Source organism: Accipiter gentilis, chromosome 16 (genome assembly GCF_929443795.1).
Source record: "Accipiter gentilis chromosome 16, bAccGen1.1, whole genome shotgun sequence".
NCBI lineage: Eukaryota > Metazoa > Chordata > Aves > Accipitriformes > Accipitridae > Astur > Astur gentilis.
The window spans coordinates 10,377,311-10,404,015 of record NC_064895.1 but is presented as its reverse complement, the minus strand read 5'-3'; the positions used below and the strand labels follow the sequence as shown (position 1 = coordinate 10,404,015).

The 26,705-nt window shown below is 38.4% G+C and overlaps 1 protein-coding gene across 13 annotated transcripts in view; it reads left to right on the top strand.

The window, feature by feature from the left end:
* MYT1L (myelin transcription factor 1 like) overlaps nucleotides 1-26,705 on the top strand; it is a 310,962-nt gene that overhangs the window by 141,402 nt on the left and 142,855 nt on the right. The window contains exon 1 of one of the 13 annotated variants that reach the window (XM_049818972.1): nucleotides 583-596. The exons of the other annotated variants lie outside the window; for them this stretch is intronic. The gene's annotated coding sequence lies outside the window, so the exon portion shown is untranslated. Of the gene's footprint in view, nucleotides 1-582; nucleotides 597-26,705 lie in introns of those variants that run through there. 13 annotated transcript variants of the gene reach the window in all.

The window sequence follows — 26,705 nt, the reverse complement described above, 5'->3', positions numbered from 1 at the left end:
AGTGAGCATTTAGAATTTGAAATAAAAACAGGTGAGACTGCAATCTAGCACTCTTTACAAATCAGTGGAAGTGTTCCTTCTGACTTTGGTGAGAATTGGATCATGAGAGTGAACAGGCATCAGCTGTGGCAAACTCATTTTTATGAAGCAGTCATGAAGAGTGAGACAGCTTCCCTGCTGCAAAGGGGATTCCAACAGTAGTCTTATTAAATAATAATGAGTGATTAATCAGATAAAGGAAGGAGAAATGAGAAGACTTAGAGGAACAAAGAGTGTATTTTAAAGGAAACAAAGATGGTCCTGAGAAGGAGGAAGGAAAAGGAGTTTAAGAGCTTTCTGGGAAAAAATGTTGAAAAACATAGCACAAAGGGAGAGAGGTAAAAAGGATGGTGAAAAGTGCTGTGCGGTGTAAAGGAGGATACTGGAAAGGCAGATAGCTGGTAGGGATAGAAGAGAGGACTGTAGAAGGTTGAAAACCAGCAATGATGATGATGTCCTTTCCTGCCAGTAGCAGCACCTCAGGAACCTTGGTTGCCAGGACAGATGAGTGAAATCACAAGCTCTGGCAAGGGGATACACAAATCACCTCACAAAAGGTAGGAGAGGAAATCTGGGACATGTTGACTTGTGGAGGTAGGTAGGGAATTGATAAGAGGATTTCATACAGTACCAAAAAATGACTGTTGGTATATTTTTAAATGTGTGAAATTTTGGGGTTTTTTTTTTGACAAACTAGCAAAATCATGTGCTCATTTGGGATCTCCAGTTGCTCAGCTTGTTAAAAAACTAGAGAGAACATTGACCAGAAGCACTCTGTAGGCTAACTTCCTGAACTTCAACCTTACTTTTAACTGTACTAACTCTTCAAGGCATTATACATGACATCTCTGTGTACTTATGAACAAAGAACGCTAAGTGCTCCTGACACAAAAGCCAAAATATATCCTTGGTGTATCTACAATGAGTACTACCAGAGACAAATTTCCCCTGTATTCTTAACTCAGGCATTCAGTGTGAAATTCAATTTTTCCTGACATTATTAGCTCTGCTGTGCTGCTAGAACTGGTTGATACTACAGGCCCCATAGGTCGTATTCCCCATTCATTTCTGTAACTATTGAAGTCTGTGTCAAGACTTGTGGACAATTTAAGGATTAAATCTAAACTGTTCAGTGCATTATTTCAAGTTTCACAACTACAGAAATGTTGAAAAAACAGGAAGGGTTTGGCAACGTCAATTAAGAGCAGCTAGGAGGTAGGACCAATGCCACCACCACCCCCAGGAGAAATTAATAGTGAACTAGGTAGTAAGAGTTGTCCTGGGAACTGCTAACTAGCCCCAGTTCAAAGCAGAGCATTACCTCTGAATGGCACCACCTTTTCAGACTGCGTAAGATGCACAGGAGTGATGTGAGGTGAAAGAAAAAGCAGAAATTGCTGAATTGAGTTTCAACTTATAAATGACAGTTAAAAGATTGTTAAAACCCCCCAACAATTTATTTCCTTCAAAGAGTCTTAATCACAGGGCCAATTTATGAGCAGCTGAGACTGCCGCCTATAATCTGAATGCTGGGACCTGGAGAAAGTCTATTAGGTGCAGGCTGTTTTGACTTGTCTTTCACTATCTATTTAAAATACAATACAATTTTTCCAACTTTGTTTTCAAAGTCCGCATGTTGTATGGATAAAACAAGGTCCATAGTCAAGAACTCCTGAGAGTCATCTGGCTCTGTTCTCTTACCAGGTTTTCTCATAGTGAGGTTCAGACATCTATTCAAATACAAATCTGTGATATGTCATATTCAGATATCACTGCACAGAATAGGCAGGTAGTTATGAGGCTTATCCAGTCTCATTAACTTCACCAAAAACGGATGCTAACATCACGTGCCTTTCTTGGACGTGATAACAGTGGTCAGAATGGCTCAAGCTTGACAAGATGTTGGCTGATGAGTAAAGCTGACAGAAAAACGAGATTTGTGCCTTTCTGGAAATATCTCTGTATCAGAATCACTTTTCTCAAAGTATATAAAAGAAATTTCTGTCAAAGGAATTATCAGTGTTATATTATTTTCCATTTAAAAGAGAATATCTATGTCTTGAGGCATTTTGTTTGGGAACAGTACAGTACTGCGCTGTGTCCATGTGCACCACCATTGTCTCTCAGAGAAGTCAGAGTTCAGGAATTTCGTGATACGTTTTCCTCTAGGGAACAGTGTCATTGTCTGGACTATGTCTTCCATTGTTGCCTTGCAGTTATGGTAGTCCTGTGATGCCTCAAAGCTATTGATCTAGATGACAGAATAATTTGGAAGGGTTCTGGTTTACTGAACCCAAACCAAAGTAAATAATGTTGATATCCAGAGCACTGGTAAATGTTATGAAGATCACAGTATTTTACTTTTGAGGCTGTTCTGTGTGTCTTCCTGTGAAATATTGATTAAAGTTAACGCTTCTGGTCAACATGAGAGTCCTATGCTGATTTTAGCACCTGTGGCTTAGGCTTCTCTTACTGTCTGGCTTGCTGTCCCACAAACCCTCCCCTCGAACTTCTGAGATATGTTGTAATTTCTTTTGAAGGTTAGGGTGCATTTCATAATTACTACTACATTAGCTGCATTCTATTGGACTGAAACATAATATACCAAATTCTGATCTTCATGATAAGGAGTCTGAGATTGGCAAAGTAGACAAGTGAATGTTCGTTGATTAAAAGAGTTGGTAAAGGTTTTGCCTGACAAGATCACATGTGAGGATAAACGCCTAGAGTGGTTAAGGGGGAGCCTGTTGTTGTGGGAACTATTTGTATCATTGTCCTGGTTTCAGCTGGGATAGAGCTAACTGTCTTCCTAGTAGCTGGTACAGTGCTATGTTTTGAGTTCAGTATGAGAAGAATGTTGATAACACTGATGTTTTCAGTTGTTGCTCAGTAGTGTTTAGGCTAAAGTCAAGGATTTTTCAGCTTCTCGTGCCCAGCCAGTGAGAAAGCTGGAGGGGCACAAGAAGTTGGGAGGGGACACAGCCAGGGCACCTGACCCAAACTGGCCAACGGGGTATTCCATACCATGGGACGTCCCATCCAGTATAGGAACTGGGAAGTGGGGGCGGGGAATCGCCGCTTGGGGACTGGCTGGGTGTTGGTCGGCGGGTGGTGAGCAATTGCCCTGCGCATCATTTGTACATTCTAATCCTTTTATTACTACTGTTGTCATTTTATTAGTGTTATCATTATCATTATTAGTTTCTTCTGTTCTATTAAATTGTTCTTATCTCAGCCCACGAGTTTTACTTTTTTTTTCCCGATTCCCTCTCCCATCCCACTGGATGGGGGGAAGTGAGTGAGCGGCTGCGTGGTGCTTTGTTGCTGGCTGGGGTTAAACCATGACAATCATTGATATGAGGAGAAAAGAAAAAGAGATCCCTAAAATCTGAATTTAAGCTGATAAAAGAAAACTTAATGTAAAAGTAGTCTCATAGTTCTTTCTGAACAGATTCAGCCAAACAGGGACAAACTCAAGGTCTCAAAGTACAGTTCAGAAGATGATGGTTAAAGAAGGCGGCCTAAATAAGCAATAGAGGTGTTTCAGAAAAGAAAAACCTTATAAAAAATATCATTTTGTCTGAATTAAAGTGTAACTATACTTTTAGCATGTAATTTTAATAAGGTTTCAGCTTAGTCTAGCAGTTCAGGAAAAAGTGATGGTTGAAGAGCACATATGCAAAAAACACCTCTCAAGCATGTAAATAAAATAACGGTTTCAATCTATCCATTAAAGCGTAAATACAAGTGAATTAGAGAAAGAATGAGGAAAGAATGCAGAGGAGACTTCTGGTAAATCTGCAAGTACCATATGGCAGCATCTTGGTCAAAACCAAAACCTATAGGTATATCAATACAGAAGAGGAAAAAATAAAGCTGAAAACTTTTATGAAATAGATCTAATTCAAACAGGAAAGGCCCCCCCCCCCCAAATTGGAGTGATAACCAGAGCACTTGTCTACAAGTGTATTATACCTATCTGTGGCATAGAGTTGCCAGAAGAAGTGAGATCGTAGCCTTATCTTTCTGGTTCCAGAATGAGCAGTTCTTAATGGAGAGAATCACACAATCATATCTGTATGAGTGTAAATCCCCAATTGTAACTATGTCAATATAGTAAAGAGGACTTGCCTTGATAAAGAAATTGAGTACGCTGTGTTGAAAGATATCAGTTTATTATCAGTTATTTAGTTAAAGAGTAGTATTTACAGTCATAGCAGTCAAGGCCAACAGAAAGAGAGAAGAAATATCTTTGTAATCTTAAATCACTGTAAATGAGCAATTCCTAACCTGTGTTTGACATTACCTGAGAGCCACATGTCTCCTCCTGGCCACTTTAGGAAGCAAATTCTGGAATTGGTAGACCCTGGCTATCCTGTATAAGAACCTATTTTAATGTGGGGGATCTTTTTAAATAGTGACTTCTGACTATACAGGGTGCTGCACCTCATGCTGTATGTATACAGATATGCATTTTGTACTTCAGCTGTGTATACAAGAATACACAGTTTAAAAAATCTGTCCAGATACATATGAGTTTCATAGACTGTGTTAAAATATACAGTGATTGAAAAAAATAATAATTCAATGGATGTAAACATATGCAATGATAGATGTTTATATATAAGATAAATACACCTAACAAGTAACAAATGCAAATGGGATTTTCACTTCTGACATAAGAAGGGATCCAAGCACTGAAGCATGTAATTCTATCATTGACATTTTCTTGAGCACATGAAATTTCCTTCACCTCACAGAAGAGGTAGTGTTTTCGAATGCAAGCATATTAAAAAAAAATATAATTGAATACAATAAGATTCTATTTAGCAGGTCTAACTGATGAGAGTTGTGAAAGACTATAAAAAAACGCCACTGTGAGATTAATTTGTGCAGAAGAATGTATGTCAAGAATTCAAGCAGTAGCACTGATAGTAGCTGGGGACACTTAGTGGTAAAAATACATATGCTGAAGACCTGGATAGACTTCATCATAATAAACGATGAAGTTTGTATAGAGTATGTCTGAAATGTTGGTTCGGAAAAGTACTGCAAATTCTAAGAAATAAGAATCTCACTGTTTCCTGTTGATCTAGAATCTGTCCCAGAAGTTTGGAAGCAGATAAGCAATCTCTTGTTCTTGAGGACAGCAGACCAAGCCTAAATCTTGTTTTACTAGCTGTTCTTCTATTTTATACCCCATGTTTGCCTAGAAGATAAGGCTTTATTGTACTGTACACGGCTTACTACTAAGACCACTTGAAAGACTTGATTGCTTCCGAGATGATGAAACACTTACAGTGAACATGTATCTCAGTGGGATCCATTCACATTTGGGACATTTCAAAACCTTATTGGAAGCTATTGGTAGCACACAGCATAGGGAGCCTCCCATTTTGTGCTCCCTTTGTTCAGAGTAAGTGGTAATCATTGCTTATACTAATTACGTGGTGTTATCCTTGTCTTAGACCTGGCAGTAATGAGACCCATGTAAACCGTTCCTCAGTGGGATAGGTGGAGAAAGCATGCTCCCAGCTATGCTTCGCGTTGGACACTTCACAGCTCTGCTGGGTACTTAGGAAGTGCGTGGAGGGAACAGCTTCTGTCCTTGGTTCATCGTCAGAAACTCCAGACTGTAATTACACACCTCAGCAAGATAGATGAGCTTGGCAGCAAGAACTACTGTTTGCCTTTTCATTATGGCTAAATAAACTGGATGAAACTGATGCAATTGTTACCTCAATCTGTCTCACTATGATCTGACCTCTTTCCACACTGGGGCTGATGGGAGAGCAACAGTACGGCTGTGACGGGTCAGTTAGGATAACATTCACTGGGGCGTGATGGTATTGTCAGGCCATCTCAAACATATCTTCCTGAGAAGTGTTGATTACTTCCAGTAAGGCAAATTCTGTTTTGTGAAAGAATTTGAAATTTTTTGGCTTTAATTCTAGTAAAAATGGATGTAAATTTGAAATATCAAAATCCGTCCGGAAAAAATATCGTCCTTTGAGCAAACAGATTTTGATATTTGTATACTACTTTAATCTGTGGTTATTGTGAGCATTTTAACATTATAATTGCAAGACATCTGCATTGTTTGTGTGTTAGTTAAAAATTATACTAGCAAATAGCCTATTTTCTCAATAGCTGCTCAAGAAAGTTTCAAATGCAGTTGAATTTTGTAGTATAGAAAAAGGTCTTATTAAGTGTTTCCAAAAAGATTTCTAGGTTAGACTGAGTATCAAGTCAAATCATCACAGTATCCATATATATTTTCTTGTATTCAGACATAATTTGCAAGATACTATGAAGCAAATTTAATTTGCATATTCAGGAGAGAGTGTCTGAAGCTGCTGAAAAATTTAATTATGAAATAAGTATTTTTTAATGTCTAGGATGAGACAGTTTTGTTGGGAGTAACAGTCTTTACTATACCAACCTGTAGTTCCTGGCTTTAAAGAAAATGGAGATTTCAGTCCTAATTCTGAGAGAATAATTGCTATTAACCGAAAACAATGAAATAGGTATTAAAGACTGAAAGGACTACTTTCACATCTAAATAAGTTAAGCCTCTATATCAGGTCTACTCAGCATCATCTGTTTTCTTTGTGTCTAAACTTTCACTAGCTGAGGACTTTGGGGTGGCTGATCTGGCAGTTTCAAGTTTAACTTGTGGGATTTGTGTACATGCTTAATCTGTGAAACCAGGGCTTGAAGATAAATGTAAAAAAAAGTCAGGTATCTAGGCACTTGGACATATTCCATTTCTACATGTATTTTTGAACCTATGTTGAATTGTCCTCAGTAAGACTGAGGCCACACTTTGGGAGGCCAGGTTGTATGCCAGTCAAAATCATTAGAGGTCTGACTGGAGTATCTACAGTGTCTTAGGCTTTAATGATTTGAATGATTAATTAAATGTTCTGATATTAGTTATGTATTAAAGACATTTATTCATTGTTTACTAGTGCTCTTGGGCTGTATATGCAAACATATATATAATACACTTCAAAGGGGAAAGAACTACATGAAAGTCCTGAGTAAGTATGGACTAAATGAGGATAGTTAAGTGGTAAGTTGGTTTTCTTAGTAAAGGCTAGCCGGCAGTAACCTTGGTGAGTGGCTGTGTCAAAATGTTACATACAGTTTGTGAAAATCCTCTGAATTTCACAATGGGAGTACAGTAAACAGTGCTGTCATTTTCTGGAAGTTAAGACATTAATTATTTATTATGTGATAACACCAGCAGCACCCTACTAGTATTGATACTACACCATTCATTCTGCTAGTATTTAATCTGCACAATATCAATGTGAAAATATAAGAAGGGAGTCTCTGATTCAGTGTACAGACTTAGGCTTCACTACTATAAGTATTTAGAGCTATAATATATGATTACTTAATCATATCATTCAATATTACATTCTCTTGGTGGCCTCAGCGAATGACTATTTCTTTGGTCATCACATACTTAAAGGTTTGCATCATTATTTGCAGACAAATTTGTAGTGGCAAATAGCTTGCAAAAATTATAAATCTTATATGTTTGGTTAGCCAAAAAATTTGGCAAATGATAAAACAAGACAGACCAAATATTGGAGTTTTTTCATGAAAGTTCAGTTCTGAGCAAGGCCTATACGTTAGTTACAGGCAGTCCCAATGTCCTAGTTGAAGTTTGATTCACTTCTGGATGATATTTAACAACTGTCACATGTGGGTACTTAGGAGAGAAAAAGGAAGGTAAGCCAGTGTTGTGGGTTAACCCCCATAGGCACACAGCCACTTGCTCACTCCTCCCATTGTGGGATAGGGGGAGAGAATTGGAAGGGTGAAACTGAGAAAACTCGTGGGTTGAGATAAAGACCGTTTAATAGGTAAAGCAAAAGCTGTGTGTGCAAGCAAAGCAAAACTAGAAATTGATTCAGCACTTCCCATGGGCAGGCAGGTGTTCAGCCATCTCCAGGAAAGCAGGGCTCCATCACACATAATGGTGACTTGGGAAGACAAACGCCATCACTCCGAACGTCCGCCCTTCCTCCATCTTTGTCCCAGCTTTTATTGCTAAGCATAATGTCGTACGGTGTGGGATATCCCTTTGGTCAGTTGGGGTCAGCTGTCCCAGCTGTGTCCCCTCCCAGCCTTTTGCCCAGCCCCAGCCTAGTCACTGGTGGGAACAGAAAAGGCCTTGATGCTGTGTGAGCACTGCTCAGCAATAGCTAAAACATCCCTGTGTTATCAAGGCTGTTTTGGTCACAAATCCAAAACACCACCATGGGAACTGCTATGAAGAAAATTAACACCATCTCAGCCAAAACCAGTAAAGCCAAGAAAATCTGGGTATAGGTATGACTTCTGTATAGGTGCTGATTCTACTTCTTTCTTTTCTTAAATTAAAATATGTTTGTACCTGGGCTTTTGAAACAAGATAAGTCTAACTCTAACATGATGAAAACATAAAATATTTATTAATGGTCTTTTGGAGAGTCTTCTTTCTACCTTTCGTAGAGGACAAGTACAAGGGGACAGCCAATGCATTTGAAAACTGATAATCCTAATGGAGAAAAAAAGAAAAGAAACAGCAAAAGGAAGGGTTAGAATTAATTTTCTTAAAACCCCTCCTTGGCAAGTCAGATATTCTGCTGGCAGATGACAATTGGACTTTCCTCACCTGACCCCATTTTTCCACATTTAAAAAAGAAATGATACTGCCTTTGGTTGCAGTGTTATTTGACTTGTTAAAATGTGGCTTGCTTACATACAGACTTAATCTTACTGACACAAATTTCCTGAAGTCTGGGACTAATAAATTATCTGTGTTGATGTTAATGGATTCACTGGTCAAATTAGGTATATTTTTTATTGCATCTCCTGCTTATCAGCTCTTCTTTGGTAGCTGGCTGACCAAAGCGAGTTGTATTTAGTACTGCATTTCTGGAGCAACTTTGTCAACAGGATGTCCGGAACATTGAATGAGTAGCATTGTTTCAATCAGATAAGATACAGTCCAGGTGAAGTCCAGGGCCAATGATAAATATTCAGCACTGTTAAGTCAGGATGCTTAGTAGGGTATATAATTAATGGATTTAGGGTACATAAATGCAGCTATTGTACTTTTAAAATGTTGTCATTACTGTCCCTTAGTCACTCTGATTCCATTACCGATCTATGGCACTGTTGCATTAAATAGCATTTCTCTTCTTTAAATACATACAGGCTTTTAACTGTTTATTGCCTTTTAGTGTTCTATCCAGGAAGCTGTCATCCTAAGCTTATATGATAAAGGCCAGAAATTGTCATGGCAGATCTTTAGTGTCCATTTAAGACAGTTTATAGTGAACAGTAAAGATGGCCTCTGGAAGGAAGGGTATATAGTATGACTTTACATACTAAGTTTAGCAGCTGAGCCTGGGGAGATTTTTCTGTCAAATTACAGTTACATTCTGTGGGCACTAAAGTATGAGCATCAGTGGAAGACTTTCTGCTAGAGCCTGGGCACTTGAAGTTCCTGCTGGGCACATTTCAGCCAGGTACATTATGCATGACAACTAGCTCCAGTGGCCACAATAAAAAAAAAAAATTGTTTTGATGTGATTTACTACAGTGGTACTGAGTAGAACCTTTTGTCAGAGGGTAAGACACTTAAAAATGAGCATGAAAAGCATTTTAGAGTCTTTAAAAAATGTGAAGAGTCATGTAGATTCAGTCAAAACTAAATGCCTGTCATCTCCAGAGAAAAGCACAGAAGGAGATCTGGAAAAAGTATGTAGGAGAGCTTTCTACAGGATTTCTTTTTTGCGGGTGAAATAGTGTTTGAATAGGTAGTAAGCAAGATACCAGCTTTTTAGCATCAACATAATAACATGAAGTTTTATCTTTCCATGCTTTGATGGCCTATGAAGAATTGTTTTGTAAAGCTTGTCTGATGGCTCTAGAAATGTGCTGAGGAAGTATGTTTTACAAAACTTCTCAGTAATGTACACATTAATGTCTTTTATGCTAAATAGTAAAGCTGTATGTTAGATGTTTAATTTCTGTAAAATCTTGTTCTTACTTTGAAATTAAGTTTAATATTACCCTCCCCCTTTGTGACATGCTTTAAGTTTACAATAGATAAAAACTCCAATTGATTCGCAATAGGGATAAAAACAAATAAAACAAGGAGTCCTAATACAGACATTGACCTCAAACTGTACTGTGGTAACATTGCTCTTGCTCATCTCCTGCTGCATTTGCATTCACTTTGTTGTGGGAAGTAAGAAATTCTTGTAGTTTTCTGGCCACATCTCTTCTTTTGACTAAACAAAACAATGCAAACTGACCTTTTAAATAAAGTTCTTTATGAATTAATATATATCAAAACACTTCACAGAAAAAGTGAGCGTTGTTATTCCCATTATATAGATGGGAAAACTGAGGCATATAAAGATAAGGTCATTTGTCAAAAGTGACCCAAGAACCCACCTGGAAATATAAGACCAGAACTTCCGCTACCTGAATCCTAGTGCTCTGTTCACTGGGTCACATTGCTCTGCGTTCTTCAACAGAAATACTATGCCAATTAATTCCGATTATTCTGCCCTTCATTGACCCTTTCCCATGTAGGAGATAACCCAAAACTCACTCAAGCTAGTGACTCTTTCCAGTGAGGTTGTACGATTTTTGATAAATCATGTGATGGTTGGTAATACATTTACATATTATATTTTTTGAAAAAAATACTCCATTTACATTTCTCATGCCTCTGAAGTCATATGGCCAAATACCGTAGCTCAGGATATTTATGGATAATAAGCAAGTGTATAGAGTTGCAATCAATTCAGAAGTTTCCTTCTTGTAATTCATATGGTGGACATTATTGTATTCATAGAGTTTGAGGACTGGATCAGAAATTAATTAAAAACAATACAAACCCCTAGATCTTAAGCTTGGGCCTTTATTGAGACTTTTACATGGAAACATATTTTGGGATCATTGAAAAAAGGAGGAAAGGTGGAGGAAAGGACAGAAATTAAAGGTTACACAGCCCAAGTGGCAGGCATGTCACATGGTTTGAGTAGGATGCAATGTTAAACTCACCATCTTCCCTGTCTCTATTTAACTCTTCATTTCCAAAACTTAATATTTTAAGCTGGTTTCATAAGGAAATAAGGCCCATGAAATCTTACTTTCTCTTTCACTCCCTTCCACAGCAATAACCCTTGAAACTTCACATCAATTAAACAGTTGAATACAAGTCTTGAACTTAGAAGAAGTTCGTCGTACAAATTGGTCATGAAAACTGGTTAGTCAGTGAAGGAAAGAGACCCACTCAGGTAAAGTCATGCAGAACTCAGATCTCATGTATTCTGAGAGTCTGGTAGGCCAAAATCACACACATGCCCACTGCCTCGTCAGGATGCCAGAAGGGTAATAGAGCTGGAAAGTTAGGCTGTATCAATTTAGTTCCTTCTGTAAGTCGGAATGACTCTATGAAAGCTGAATTTTGCTCAGACTCATTAGAAAGGATTCAGTAGCTCTTTCAAGTAGTTGCAGTCATAATAAGTGTGGTTCGGGCTTCATAGTAGCAGAGACTTCCCAATGAGTAGCCAAACTGAACTAACAGGTTACGTCTCAAAAGCAATAAACCTATCTGCAGAAGAGGTGGAGTAAGCAATGAAGCAGGCTGTTTCAAGAAAGGGACATCAATGAACTTAAGAGACAAACAAATCAGTTGCCATACAAAGGTAACAGAGAAATATAACTCAAAGCTAATGCAATGAGAACAGAAGGGGAAGTATAAAAGTATTGGACTTTAAATACCTTCCAGTAACTATCACTGAAAGCACAACCAAGTCAGTTTAGACATCATCTTTAGAAACTGTGAAATAAGCTAGGCAATCGTAAGGTCCACAGCCATTTCTGTGGCTACTCTTGTTCTACATTATGTGTTGGTTTTTTTAGTAATTCAACTCAGTCTCCTTTGAAACAGGATTAGGGTAAACTACACAAAAACAAACAAACCCCCTTCAAAATGCAGAATAGCTATTCTTGGCCATTTGCTTATTGTTGTGGATTAACCCCAGTGGACAGTTAAGCACAACACCAAATGCTCACTCACTTTCCCCCTGCTACCTGCAGTGGGATGGGGGAAGAGGGACGGAAGAGTAAAAGCAAGAAAACTCGGGGATCAAGATTAAAAAAAAAATAAAATTGTTTAATAAGTGAAGGAGAAGTGAAAGAAGAGAGAAAGAAAACAAAGCAAGTGATGCAAAGGTAATCACTCACCACCTCCTACAAGTAGACTGGTGCCCAGCCACTTCCCAAGCAAAAGATGGCTAACCTCCCTAAACCCTCTCTTTTCCCTTTTATTGCTGAGCATGATGTGATATGCTGTGGAATATGTCTTTTGGTAGTTTGGGTCATCTGCCTCGTTTTGTCCCCTCCCAACCTATTGTGCACTCCCCAGTCTATTCACTGTGGGGGGCAGATTGCAAAACCGAGAAGGCCTTGATGCTGTGCAAACACTGTTCAGTAAAAGCTAGAACATTACTGTTATCAGTATTGTTTTGGTCAAAAATCTAAAACACAGCCCCATATGAGCTACTATGAAGAACATTAATTCTATTTTAGCCAGGCCCAGCACACTTATGCAGAAGATTCTTAATGCCAAGCAAGTGTGCTCTTTATACTCTGACCTTTCTCAGTAAAGTGTTCTTTTTAAAAGATACCCTATTGCCATTCTTAAAGAAAAAAAATAAACTTCATTTTAAGGATTCCATTAAGACTTGGTGGATACAGAGACCTCAGGATTCTTGTGGGAGGAAGGCTGGGATCTGTCTGTCGGTTTAAATGCATATTTTAAGATGACTTTTTACATTTTGTTCTATCAGTAAGTGCTCTTTCCTTCTCCCCCTACTGTCTTCCTACCAATACATCCATGCATGGGTGCTGCTCATTTCTCAATTCTGAGGCTGTCACTTTTCTTTCTAACCAGCCTTCTGTGCTGGTGACTGCTGCTATAGCACTTTTGCTTTGGCTGGGTGGGCAAAGTGAATCCCAGTGAAGCAATACATCAGTTATGAAACTCCCACCAGAAATTTTAATATCGGCACCTGTGATCGATGAAGCCAGTCTTCCAATCAGTGTATGGAGGATTTTAACACATAATTTTCATGGTGTTAAAGTGAACTTCTCACATAAATACTCAACACAGTATATCTATGTGGGGAGCCTGGCTGCCTGGAAGAAAAGCTGGTGTATAATACCTATTTTTTTCAGCATTAGCATTCTTTCTCCCCATCTTTCAGCATTCCTCTCCTGTGTCACTGCCCTGTCCTATACATATGTAATGTAGTGCCCTAATTTGGTCACAGTTCTTCCTATTTCATATATATCCATGCACATTTATGTACATGTCAGTGTAATACATGCCTAAGCCATCTGGTATCTTTCCTTGCAAATGTTCACACAGAAAATTGACTGTGAGTAAGGTTCTGAACCTGCCTGTCCAAATGGTCCGTATTTGTTTGATTTCTCCAGCAAATGCATAGATCCCATTAGTGAGACTGATCCAACATATTTCCATGTGTCAGCTGTACCTGCTGCAAGTGTCATTCTGTTCAGTGATAACAGGACTTGCATCCTAAAATAGAGAGAAAACAAGAACATCAGGTCCTTTTGAGGATCTGAATCGCTTTTTCTACCATCTGCTGACCAATGCTTTGAAAGAAAGAAAGTCTGTGTCTGGATTGACACCTTTCTTCTTTTTAAGCCAATAAAAGATTGGCCTGTAAAAGAGCCTAGACAAGCCATGTTTGCAAGAGAAGCTTATTAGAACGTAAAATGCCAGTTGTATCATACGTTTGCAACTCATTACAGTATACAGGACATGATACAGGTATTCTGTTAGCGTATTAGTTATATTTAATTATCCTTTGAAGCTGATTAATTTAACTGTGTGATAAAACTCTGTTATATTGTTACTCTAGATAGTGTGATACAGAAATCGCACAAGTTACACAAGAGGAGAAGCAGATGTGAAGAAAAGTGATGTTTGAATCCCTTGTTTCATTGTTACAGTACTAAGACATATACTTTGGAAAGTTTTTTTAGGTGTTCTTGTACGAATAATTTTTTGATTAGTAGGTACACAGCCAAAGTTAGAAGTTGTATAAGTTAGAAGTTACACTGCAGGACCCAGTTTAATCATCATCAGGGGTAGCCAGTAGAAATGTTTGCATGGTCGGAAAGAATGTTGGGGGCAAAGGAGTTCCTTTCTCGGAAGCATCTGACGTTAGCTAAAGAATAGTACTATTCTAGATGGACCAATGATCTGTCCTAGCAGTGTGTATAGAATAAGGAAAATAAAAACAATTTCCCTGGTATTCAATTTAGATATTCTACTTTTCATATATGTAGCTATACATCCTCACTTCATCCATCATTTTTTCATGTGAAATTATCCATTATTAAATTCCATTTTAGACTTTATCCAGTAAAGCACAGTCAACCACCCAGGGAAAGGTAATGTTATATTTTAGTCCAATAAGATATCTTTCTTGCATAACACATTATTTTTAATTGCAAGCATTTTATTAAAACAAAATTTACTTGGTGCTAATTCTCCTGTATTCAGTGTAACGTTGACACAATGAGCTCTTTTCTTCTTGATTTCAAAACAGGGTGGAACTGCATGGAAATTTTGCTGTAATCTAACCTTAAATACATTCAGTTGTATTGAATTACTGTGGAATTCTGCCTGGAGCCTGTAGTCATTGCAACCGTAACCTCACAGACAGGGGTCTAGTACTGATTCACCTCACCTTTGTGCTCTCGCAGTCCCAGTATACACCTGATACTGGGATAGGCTGCAGCTGTTTTTTATGTCTGCTGGGTTATGAGACTCTGTTGCTTTGACTTAGCACAGCCACAGCACTGTTGCTACGTGAAATTTTGCTGTCCCTATCATACAGTCCAATTTTGGGGGCAGTCACACAGTCACTGCTGAAAAATCCTCCTTCAAGGGTTTTGGGGGTCTCTTTTATTGCCTAGATAGGCTGGAGCTCAGGAAGAAATAGTTTCACTGATCTTCAGACACCATGCTAAGAGGTGAGCTAAGCAGCTGCCCCTGCCTCTGCAATCCGTACCATACATGTTGTTCTCTTTGCAATTTGTCATACAAAGTGCCTGATGCTCAGTCTGCAAAGGGCAATCTTAGCTGAGCCGCCATGTATCTACTCATCAGCGGGGACAGCTGTAGCAAAATTAATGGAAGAGATTTGTCTTTATACCTCTTATTGATAGGTTACTTGGATTCACTTCTGTTTCTTCCCTTGTACCTTGGATATCATCTGCACAGAATTTGCAATTTCCCTATACCTGTTTGTACTATACACTAGAAGGAAATTGTCATTTGCATTTACTGCTCTTGTAGGACAGACACCAGATCTTATGTGGTGTGCTTTATGTGGCATGATGCTGCAATGCCGTGCAGGCTCACGACCCAGAAAAATCATAACTGTGTTAGCATGACTGAGCAAAGGCTAATTATCCCTTCCTTTGATTACTGTAAGTAGTCTGACTGCCCTACAGAGCCTGCTATTAGTATACTGCCTTTGGTGCCAGAACTAGCTCATCTGGTGTTACCTGGGAGGAGGGAGTTGGCGACATCTTGCAGCAATGTATTGCACAGCGTAGGCATATGCTTGAAGTCTTCACGCACATTTTATTCTCTTCCACTAGGGGCAAAGGTGTCCCTAAAAACGTTTCAAACGTTTTCCCCTCATATTTTTACCTCTCAGCCATTTCTATCTCCCTTTGTCTGTAAGCCTCCCCCTGCTTAGTACTGCTGTTCTTACCTGCCTGAGAGGCATTTTGTCCCACTTCTGCTATATCTTCTCCTTGCTGAGTTTGTGAGCTGGTACTTATGGCTGCTGGTGCTGGCCCCCTTCTTCAGTTACATCATTGACTGTGCCTGGCTCTAGCTTTTTTTCTTAATGCTGGTAGGCCTCTGGAGAAGGTGGCCTCTAAGTATTTTAACAGTCTATCCCTGTTGTTTCCTGCCATACATCCATCCACCTTGTCTCTTCATCCAGTTTATGTTGAATTGCTTTTGCTAAAGGCACAAGAGGGAAGGTGATAAGCAGTAAGGGCATGAGGGGAAGAGTCACAGTACTGACCTCCCACCTGTTCCATAGCCATGGGAGAGGTGAAAATGAAGAGAGAAAATAATTTGGGCTGATGGCCAACAAAAGCAGGCGACACCAGCTGCATTACCAGGGAGCCAGAGAACAGGGCAGAAAGCCAGAGCCTAAGGCCAAATGCTAGAGGTTAGGCAGGCCTGGGCTCCAGTCAGCCTTCCTACATGGACTCATCAAAACCCCAATCAAATTATCATAAAATGTATATATATTTGCATGTAATAAGAATGTTGTACTGTATCATTCCCTTCATCATGCAATAAACCCCCTGTAGTTCCTCCATTCTCCCTGTCCCCCAACCTATTCTCACCTGCCTCTTGCACCTACAGGCTTTTGTTCTGCTGTTTCACTGGCCTGTGTGCTGTATGGGTACTTCTGACCTGTTTAGAAACTCACAGGAAATGAGCTCAAATTACTGCATGACCACCCCTTACCCAGTCAGCAGAAAGAAATGTGACTTTTTACCAAATCATAATAAAACAACACTTAAAAATAACAGGTCTTGGAATGTGGGAACAACTATTCATTGCGCATATTTTGACTAACAAGTAGTGATTTTTTCATGTAGATTCAGCAAAGAAATATACAAAAAATGTTGAATACAGTAATTAATACTTCAGCCACTGATGTCTAAATAATCTGACATGATTACTGTTGCCATTTGCTGTTCTTTATTATCATCATTTATTATAGCATAGGAAGGTTATGGGCACATGATTGTTGAAGCCAGATATAGAAACATATTAACAATCAAATATTTTATACACTGAGAAAAATAAGGCATGTTTAGCTTTTCTTTTCATCAAAACAGAACTAGTGCTGAAAGCATGGTTTGAGTATTTAAAGGAATTTTCAGAAGTGTATTTCCCAGAAAGCTGGAAATGCAATGAAAATGTGTCTGCCTTCTGCATGGTTCGTTGGTTTTTCTCCCAGGGAGATTCCACATGACCCTTGGCCTGTGACTGCACAGGTGCATCTTACAGTGAATAAATTTTGTGTGCTAGTGAACTAAGGACAAATGGCGGTGACACAAAAGACCAGAATAGCGACAGCAGTGATGTCACCTGCTACCACCAGAGAAACAGGGCATCACCCCTTCCACTCCTTCCAATTCCATGTCAGCTCTGAAATACTAGATCTTATGCTACTTGCTTTACCTACAGAGAAAGTTAGTTGTTTTCATTTCTCTCGTGCCTCTCATTCATGTGTCTCTCTGTCTTTCTTCTAAGCCCTCTTCAAGTATTGAAGGGCCACCATAAGGTCTCCCTGGAGCCTTCTCTTCTCCAGGCCAAACCAGCCCAACTCTCTCAGCCTTTCTTCACAGGAGAGATATTCCAGCCCTCTAATCAGTTTGAGATAGAATCAGACCATATTTAGACCTTAATTCAGATAATTAAGAGTGCTGAAGAGCACTTAGTCTTGGGGGGGTGGTTGTGGATAAGGGAGTGCCAGAATGTGGGAAAGCAACCAACAGTACTTCTGGTGAACCTTAGGTGGGGATTGCAGATGCTCTTTTTAGCAGCCTGTAGCTACATATAACTATTTCCTAGAGCACCTACACCTATGAGGGCTGAGAGATTCACTTGAATTCAGTTTGCCCTTCTCAATGGCAACTTCAAGGTGAACCAGCTCTAATCCAGGAACTTTATATTTTTGTCAGCACTTTATGTGAACTAAGGTTCCCCACCTATGAAGTATACTGGTGCCTCTCAGATAAGCTGTGGCATTACATTTTTTCAGCGCTGAAGCCATTTTAAGGAATATCTGCCCATAGCTATTCCTGGCTACTTGTTCCTGCCCCTGTGCTACAGGTTGCTATCCCCTTGGCTATGATAATACAGCTAAGTGGTGCTTGCCTGAAAACCAGAATAGTCCACCAAAAGAGGGATAGTTTCAATGACTGGGTTTACAGCCTAACACCACAAACAGTTATCCGTCAAAGTGCCGTACAGGCATAGAAATGAGGGGTTGGATCAGGAAATGGGCTTCTTGAATCTGTTTCACTGCTAATTTACCTCAGTCAGGAAGAGGTTTTGACCTTGTCCCAGTCTTCTCTCTCCTCTAGTTTCAGAGATCCTCTTTCCTGAGCTTGTTCAGATGCAATTATCACTGGTCCCAAAGGTAAACAAAGTTCAATATGGCTAAGGGGCTTGGCCAAGCCATCAATGAATCATCAATCCATTGTCAGGTGAAACACTACTAAGGCACCACTATTTGGTCAGAGAATGCTCAAAGCTCAGTGTGACGTTCTTGACACACTGAATGATGCATTTCATATTAATGTGCAAATTGGTAATCCCATTTCATATAAGCACAACTGAGATAATTGATTACCTCTTGTTATTTCTTGAGCATGGCATAACAGTGACTGAATCACTTTGAGATAATAATGTTTAGCCTGTCAACCATGTCTTTAAGAGACACTGTTGACAACAGTTACTTGGAAATGTTCTTCTTCACATGAGCTATGGTATGGGAAGGAAATCTGCACTTTGGTGAAGGATGACTTTATACAAATGCAGTGATACTGAGGCACAGTGCTGCTTTGTTCCCCTGGGGAGGCTGCACCTCAGAAAGCCGAATGAGCCTGCTTACAGCTTGGGCTAAAGTTTGTTCATCTTTTGATAGAGAAGTTAGATACTTGCCTAGACCCTATGGTCAATCACTGTTGACATTCAGTACTTCTACATTATACTTTTCCTCATGGAGAGTGTCATGGAGGATTTTTGTCCTCCTCTCTCTGGCAATTCCATAATCTCCATCTCTTTTTCTTTCTCTTCTGTCAGTCTGAAAGATCTTGTTTGCTTCATGAATAGACTTTCAGTTAGAAGGGACCTACTCATGATTCGCTGTTTCCTACGCGGCTGACGAACCTAGTAAGGAGCAGGAGATATCATTGCAAGGTCTGGCAGTCTCTCTGCTGGGCTTAGCATATTGTTCTGTATGCTCCAAGACTTCCTGCTAAAAAGTAGTGCAAATACTTTGCAAACACCTCAGACATTGTGCACATCTGATCAGAAAAAAACAGTGTGCTAGGTCCAGCAGCGAGCCTGGAGCAATTCCAGTGAAATCAACAAAAGTAATAGCACAAACTTGTTGCCACGTAGGAGAGAAAACTTACTCAAACAGGCTTCTAAGGAAGTTTAAGGGCTGTGCTGGTTCTGGTTTTCAAGAGTTCATTAACACTAAAATCATTTATGTGTCCATACCAACAGTTCTGTGAATCTTGGATATGAATAGCAAATAAGGGGGAATAATATGACCCTGCAACTTCTATGCAAAAAAGCAAAAGAACTGGCATGAAATCCTCAAAAGCCAAATAGAGACATTGTGTTGCTACATTGGGAGTTTTTTATAAATGGTCTATCTGTTCTCAAAACCAAGGTGTGCACAGCAGTTGATGGGTCTTTGGACATTAGTACTACTAGAATTTTAGTACCACACGTAATTTAAATTGCAATTTAAAAGGTAGATGCTTTTGAATTCACCATCTGTGTAGTGAAGTCAATAATAGGAAAATTAGGCTCTGCTTTAATTAGCTATAACTTGCTCAATTAATTAGTTTCCCAACATCATACAGTACCTGTATTCGTATCCTGGGCAGCTTCAAAATTGTGTAAAGCCTTCTTCTTGCAGAGTTTTATGTATCTACTAAGGCAGTAGTTTACATGTATTCCTTTGAGGCACAGTCGTAACTGTTTTCTTTGGCTCCAGCATTATGTGTAGTATTGTATTATGTGTATTTTTATTCTTGTGACGACTGCCTCATGTATCAGCTGTTCAGAGATCCAGCACCATGGTGTGAGATGGATAGCCTGTTCTTTTTCCCTTGTGTTGGGATTCCCACTCATTTCCATGGAAACCTGAAAACCTGGAGGAATAAAGCACAGAAGCTATTGCTGTATTACAGTACTGTGCAGCTTGAAAAAGCAGACATCACCACAGTGCCTGTGTATGCCAGTATAGTTGTAGGTCTGCCTGGGTTTCCAGTCTAAAATGTGTATTTTAAGGGGTTTAGGTTTTAGATTTATTTCTTATTCAAACCTAGTTTTACTTTCCTCATAAAGAGAAATGTGTTACAAACATGCATTCTTATACACATAAATTTATTAACACTAATAGGAGGGGCACACAGGCATGTAAGTGCATACATAAGTATTTAGATATATGTGCATACTTTTACACACACACATACACAGACTTACATGCAAATATGTCTCAGACAAAAACACATTTAAAAAATAAAGCTATTAAAGTCTGTAAGAAGTGTATAACTGGTTCACGCAGTAATTTTAACGGCTGTCACTTTGAAGGCTTTTCTTAATCAAAAGCAAACAAAAACCCGCAGCGCTGTAGTAGGTTCCTGGATCTATAATGAAATATATATGAATATGATTAAATACACTTTTTAATGAAATAACCTAAAATATATATCTCTCCTCCACAAAAAGTCAGAAATTTAACCATTTTCCTCCCAAGCAGCTGGTGCACAACAAATGCTGTGAGTACAGAGGCATCCGGAAGAGATAATGAGATTGGAGGTGAAAAGTAGTTTAGAAAATAAATTAACATGAAGAAACAGATCAGAAGAAGACAGAACTGGTCAGGGCAACCATTTTGAGTATTACTTTGTGCTTTCTCTGTGCTACTTTTTGAATCCCCTTGATAACCCTAGTTAGCACATGATGATAATGCATTGATTATATGGCTTTCTGCAACCGCTACTACTAGTTTTTCTCCTTCCTTTTATGCTGTAGCAGGAATATCTGACTGCATTTTGAAATAATCTGTCCTATGGTACTCTGTTATTTTTTTTCAACCAGAAAGACACAGAGATTGGGGTACTATGACTGAAGGAATGTGAAAATTTAATTTGGAGATACCCAGTGTGATTAAAAGACAGTTCCCCCTTCAGATTGGTTATGCTCCAATTCACAAGAGGGTATGATGCAGGAACTCAAGAAAGAAGGAAGAACAGAGATAGTAGCTGCAAAACTGCTATTATATTAACTATCTGTAGATGTCCTCAGTAATGTCAAATAAGTACAAGTAAAACTTCTGAAAATATGGATTAAATACAAAGAGATTAAGCTACATCTAAATTCCTGTACCTTTAATTTCCTACTGTCTGGCATTCACCTCTATGACCTGCTGCACCAATAGCAAACACAAGGTTCTAGGACCTAGGTGGAGTTTAAGATGTGTGACTCAATCCTGTAGGTAGGCAATGTCAGCTAATCCTATAAGCATACTATTGTGGATCAACTTCAGAGAACTCTGAAAGAGAGGAATGGAGATTTTATAGGAAGAATCTTCATCTGTGGCTTAAGCATTAAAAAGAGCCTGAAAGAAAAATGGTAGATGATTTTCTGAAAGATGCTATTTGTAGCATCAGTTAAACAAAAATCTAAGCTTTCAGTTAAAACAATAATCTTTGTAGGTCTCATGGTTGCAAAGAGAAGCTGGAGTACTTTAACGTAAAGTGCTGATAGCCAGAAAGCAAAACAGAGGAATACAGACTTAATGTATTTAAAATCTTGTAATGCTAAAGCCAGTCCGTTCATTGCAGGAGGCTGAAACATGCTTTCTGAAGGTTTGGGAGTAGCAGTACTGGTGGTGAAAATTCATGTAAAGTTCTAAACATATTCACTAGTAGATCTCAATCCTTTTTACAGTTTGGGAATCCTGATTGTGAGCATCTCACAGTTTCTGTTAGCTGCTCAGATATTATATACCACACTATGAGATGCCTATATGCAACATGGTGCTTCAGTGAGGCATTTATAATTATCTAAATTTTCAGGGTCTACCTGGTAACCTACTTAGATATACTGGTACGCTGGAGGTAGTACTTGGGAACTCTGGCTTAGACATTGAGGACAAAATCCTGGCTTCACGTAAGTCAGTGGATTTTCAGTTGACTTCAACAGACATAGCTTTTCACTTTCAGATCCCCGTCTGATGCAGTAATGGAATTGTCCTCAACTTGATCTTTATAAATGTTGGTCATTTACAGCCCTGTTTCATTATACCCATGGCAGGAGAATAAATTAAAAACTGAGCAAAAGGGAGAATTGTCTGTGTAGGACCTAACAGAGGGTGAATATATAACTACAAGGGCTCACCTGCTGACTCAGTTTCTAGAATTGCTGTGACACACTTTATTTGTAAATAAGACAGAGCAGGGATTTGTCTTTGAGACCAACTGGCACAGTATGGCTCACTTCTCTATGGTAAAAGCTTTGCCATCCCAGAAATAGGATGGCTTCATCTGAACAGTCTATTGCAGATAGTCTCTCTACTGTGATTAGAGTCCTGCTTTGGTATGGTGAGTTCATACTAATAATTCAGAAATATGATAATCCTATTCTTGTGTTTGAGGCTGTGTCCTCATTCTATTGATTTCACTAGCCACCTCCCATAATTTCAATGGAGATGGGGCCAATAGTGTTTTGGGGAGAAAGAAACTACAGAGATCTCTGGATAGATTGCATAGATCTGTATGGATCTCCACACATGACATATATGAGGAAAGGTTGGGGCAGCCTAATAGTTCTTTCAAAATGGGGATCACCAAAAACATCCAACAAAAACATTTTGATGTTCTCCTTTTTGACTGTTCTATTAATTTCTGGTTGGTTTTACTACTTCAGGCAAGAGTGCCAAAGAGAAAAGGAAAGCAACTAAAAAGTAAATATGGTCTTAGTAGCCTCTCCTGATGCTGGATTCTCTATCTAGCATTATTTAGCCTAGGCTTCTATCATTCTCATGTAACACTTCTCTGATCTGAGCATTTGTAGCTTTTAAAAATGTAAAGTGATAGGTATTGCACAAGATAAATTTTAAACACATGTGAAAGTGCTGTGTTACGCTAAGGCTCTGATTTAACCTCCAGGATAACTCTACTAAATCTAGTGGCTGTCAAAAATTGGCAGTATTTTTCTGATCTGCAGTTCCCATTCTGCTGAGAATGCACAATTAGTAAGGAAAAAGAGAAATCTATGTAATTCCATGACTTGTTTAGAAGATGCAATTCCTGCCTGTGTTTGCGCTAATATTCCATTTTTTTTTTCCCTCCAGTTTGAATAATACCACCTTCAGTTAAACAGAAAGACTGTTTTTGAGAAACCTGTGTTACTATGTCTTCTACAACTCTTTTTCTGTGTGGTGTTTTTCGCCTTATGTATCTTCAGACAGTTAAAATATCAAGCTCCAGTGTTTGTATTTAGCCAAACTCCAGCTAGATTTTTGCTTCTTGTGTCTGTCTTCTCTGTTTGGATGAAAACAGTAAGAAGTTTTCATGTAAAGTACTTCTGGGGTATACATTACCTACCTTTTTTCGTTGGTGTTAGGGAGCTGTTAGGGTAAATATCTCTGCTTAGCTTTGAAAACATGAGTGTACGTGTACATGCTGTTACCTGTATTACTTGTAGTACTATAATGCATATGGGCTGTAATCACAATCCAGAACTTTATTTTGCCAAATGCTGTACAAAGATATGCACTGCCCAGGAAGACTTACAGTCTAAACAAATAAATATTTCCCAGTTTTTACGTCAGTGGCACATGACATTAGTTCAAGGACCTGCATATTAGGTGACATTATGGGCCAATATGATCTAATATAACAGAGCATGCCCATGCATGACTTTCAGCATGTTGATGTGGTGTATCTTTGTAATCTATTAAGTGGAGGACATATATTTTCAGATATTTTTAACTGTTTCATTTGTACATCTACATTTATGTATACATATTTACAACATCTGAGTTTGCATGCAAGTTTAATTTTAGTTTTCTGTATATATAATACTGTTACATGAAACCTGCATCCTGAATCATCTCTTAGGGATGTACAGCTCAGAGAAATAATTTTGCATTATACCTTTGTAATGTGTAGTGTTTGTTTAATTATTTTGATAAACCTTTAAACAGATTTTGACCTTTTTTATTCTGAAGGTCTTCTACAGGCATGCCAGCCACTAGTTTATGCAAAAAGTTGTCACAGCTTCATAAACCCACAAAAGTAAGAAGCACTAAGCCTTTTTGCTGTTACAAATTTTATAAAGGCAGATTCCCCTCCTGTTGCTGGCACTGTTCCTTTCCCATAGGTGGAAAGAACAGTCAGAACTTTGGACATCCTGTTTCAATGTCTTTGGAAGCCAGAATGGCTTTTCTTCATAAACTACTTTCTTTGCATTTGCCAAGAAACATTCTCTCACCCAGACAGCATAATAACTGTATTAAAAGTATATTGTCTTCTCAGAAATGCTGCCTCAGGTCCTAAATTTCCTGTTACGGATTTATTATGGAATTTGGGAAGAAAAGAAGCCCAGAAAACAGGGAAGCACCTGCACTCTCCAACCCTGACTTAGTCCTGCATCAGATCAACTCTTTCCAAGTGTGTGTAAAATAATGCACATACATACTTCTATAAATCTTCTTAGGTTTATCTCTGTTACTCAGGGATGAAAAGGCAGCTCTTTTTATGCAGAATTCACTTCAGTCCTTTCACCTAGTTGTCAAAACAAAACCTAATGATGCAGTTTCCCATCTTTACAACATGAATCAAGGAGATATAATCTTTATACCATTGGTCCTGTGTGGCTGGTGGTATAATAGGAGAATATGTCACAAAACTGACATTAAGGATGCAGAGACATAATTTTGAAAGCCTCAGTTTTCATTCTTTTGTCCTGATATTGTACAAACATGAACAGAATTAATCAGATGCTTTCTCACTGTTATCTGAGTAACTGTATTAACTTAAGTCAGAAGGCAAAGTTTTAACTGAGGGCAGAATATGGGCAGTTCTACCAGTTTGGTCTTGTGTGAATTATTAAACAACATCAGCAAAATTCTTTCTAGATCTTAAAACTGCTTCAGACAGCATAAGCTTCTGAAGCAGGAAGTCTCTTTTGTGCCTTGTTAAGAATAAATGTGCTTTTCAATATGCTTTTTAAAAATCCCTATTTATAATAATAGAATTTACAGGTGCTCAGATGTCATAGTGATGGCAAGAAATGAAAGAAAATGGAAAAATATAATAAATATATATTAAAATTAAAATAAAATCACTTCCAGGCTTTCATTCCTTTCATTCCAGGAGTTAGAGGGACACTGTTTATGACAGCTTAATTGTATTCCAAAAGTCATGCAAACACTGAAATTGCTAACTATGCCGGTAGTTACGGGCCTACTTTAATGTAGCACTTGCACAAGCCTCGTATAGGCCACTAGGTCACTATGCAATGGTTGTCATAGCTGTCACTACACTTGCTGTCATCTCTGTCCTAGGAAGATATTTGGGGGTTTTATGCACATGTTAAGCTACAAATTCCTATACATCTGGGCATTGTGTTGTTTTGTTTTTTTTTTTTCTTCTCCTCCTCTCCCCCTGCTGAAAATTGCTATAAACAAGTCTTGGGCAAAGATTTACCAATGAATATTCATTATTGTTTTCTTGTGGTCTCCTTTTTTATCTTTTGAGCATTGTGTAGTATAGTTCTAGTGTTATAAGCATGCAAGTTATTGAACAACTGAAGTAGGTGTTCTTGTTTTATGCAACAGCTGCAGTAGTCTGTGATCCTGTTTAATTTATGCTAATTATGTTAGCAGTGCCATGATTGATATTTTGCTTGTCTCTCATTAATTTATCAGCTAATTGTTGCATTTCTAATAGCTATAAACTATTTATAACATACCCTTTGTTAAGCATCATGGCCTGCACACTAATAGCAACAAACATTTCTGATACTATGTAGTTCTGACATAGCACCCTCACCATCTCTGCTATTAGGCAAATCTAAAAACAGAAATGAGCTTTCATTGTTGTGTAGTAGTCAGTGGGAAAGAAGGGATGCTAGTTTGTTTACTTAATAGCAACAGCAATTAGTGAGTTTTAACAGACTAAGAGGTATTTTTTTAGTATTCTGCACTCAGTGTGAAGACTGATAATTTACTAAACTGCAAGGCCTGCTTTTTAGATATAATTAATAAATGTTTCCTCTTTCTGTACCTGAAGTACTTGTCTTTTGCATGGTGCATATCCACTAGAGTTAGCTTATGTTTAATCATGTTTAATCAAAACCTTAAACATGAGTCCCATCTTTTTAGTAACACTTTCATTTCATGTGATGCCTTGGTCCATTTTGTTCTGAAATGCTTAGAGTTGTCTTCAATAATTGTCGATCTGATTCAGTGCCAATGAAAATATTACTGTTGTCCACAGTGGATGCTACACTGGATCAGCAAACTTTAGCATGTGAATTAGTTGTGGTATATTTTTGAGTTTTGAGTACTAGAAACCAGATTTTAAAATGTTATCCTAGTTTTTATATGCACACAATTTGCATGTGTGTATGTTTGGCATAGTTATACTCACTAATATCTATTTGTGGATGTGGTGACTTGGCTTATACAAAAGCCCATTGTGGACATCTTAGATCATACATATCTATGTATGCTTCTCAGTGGAAAACAGAA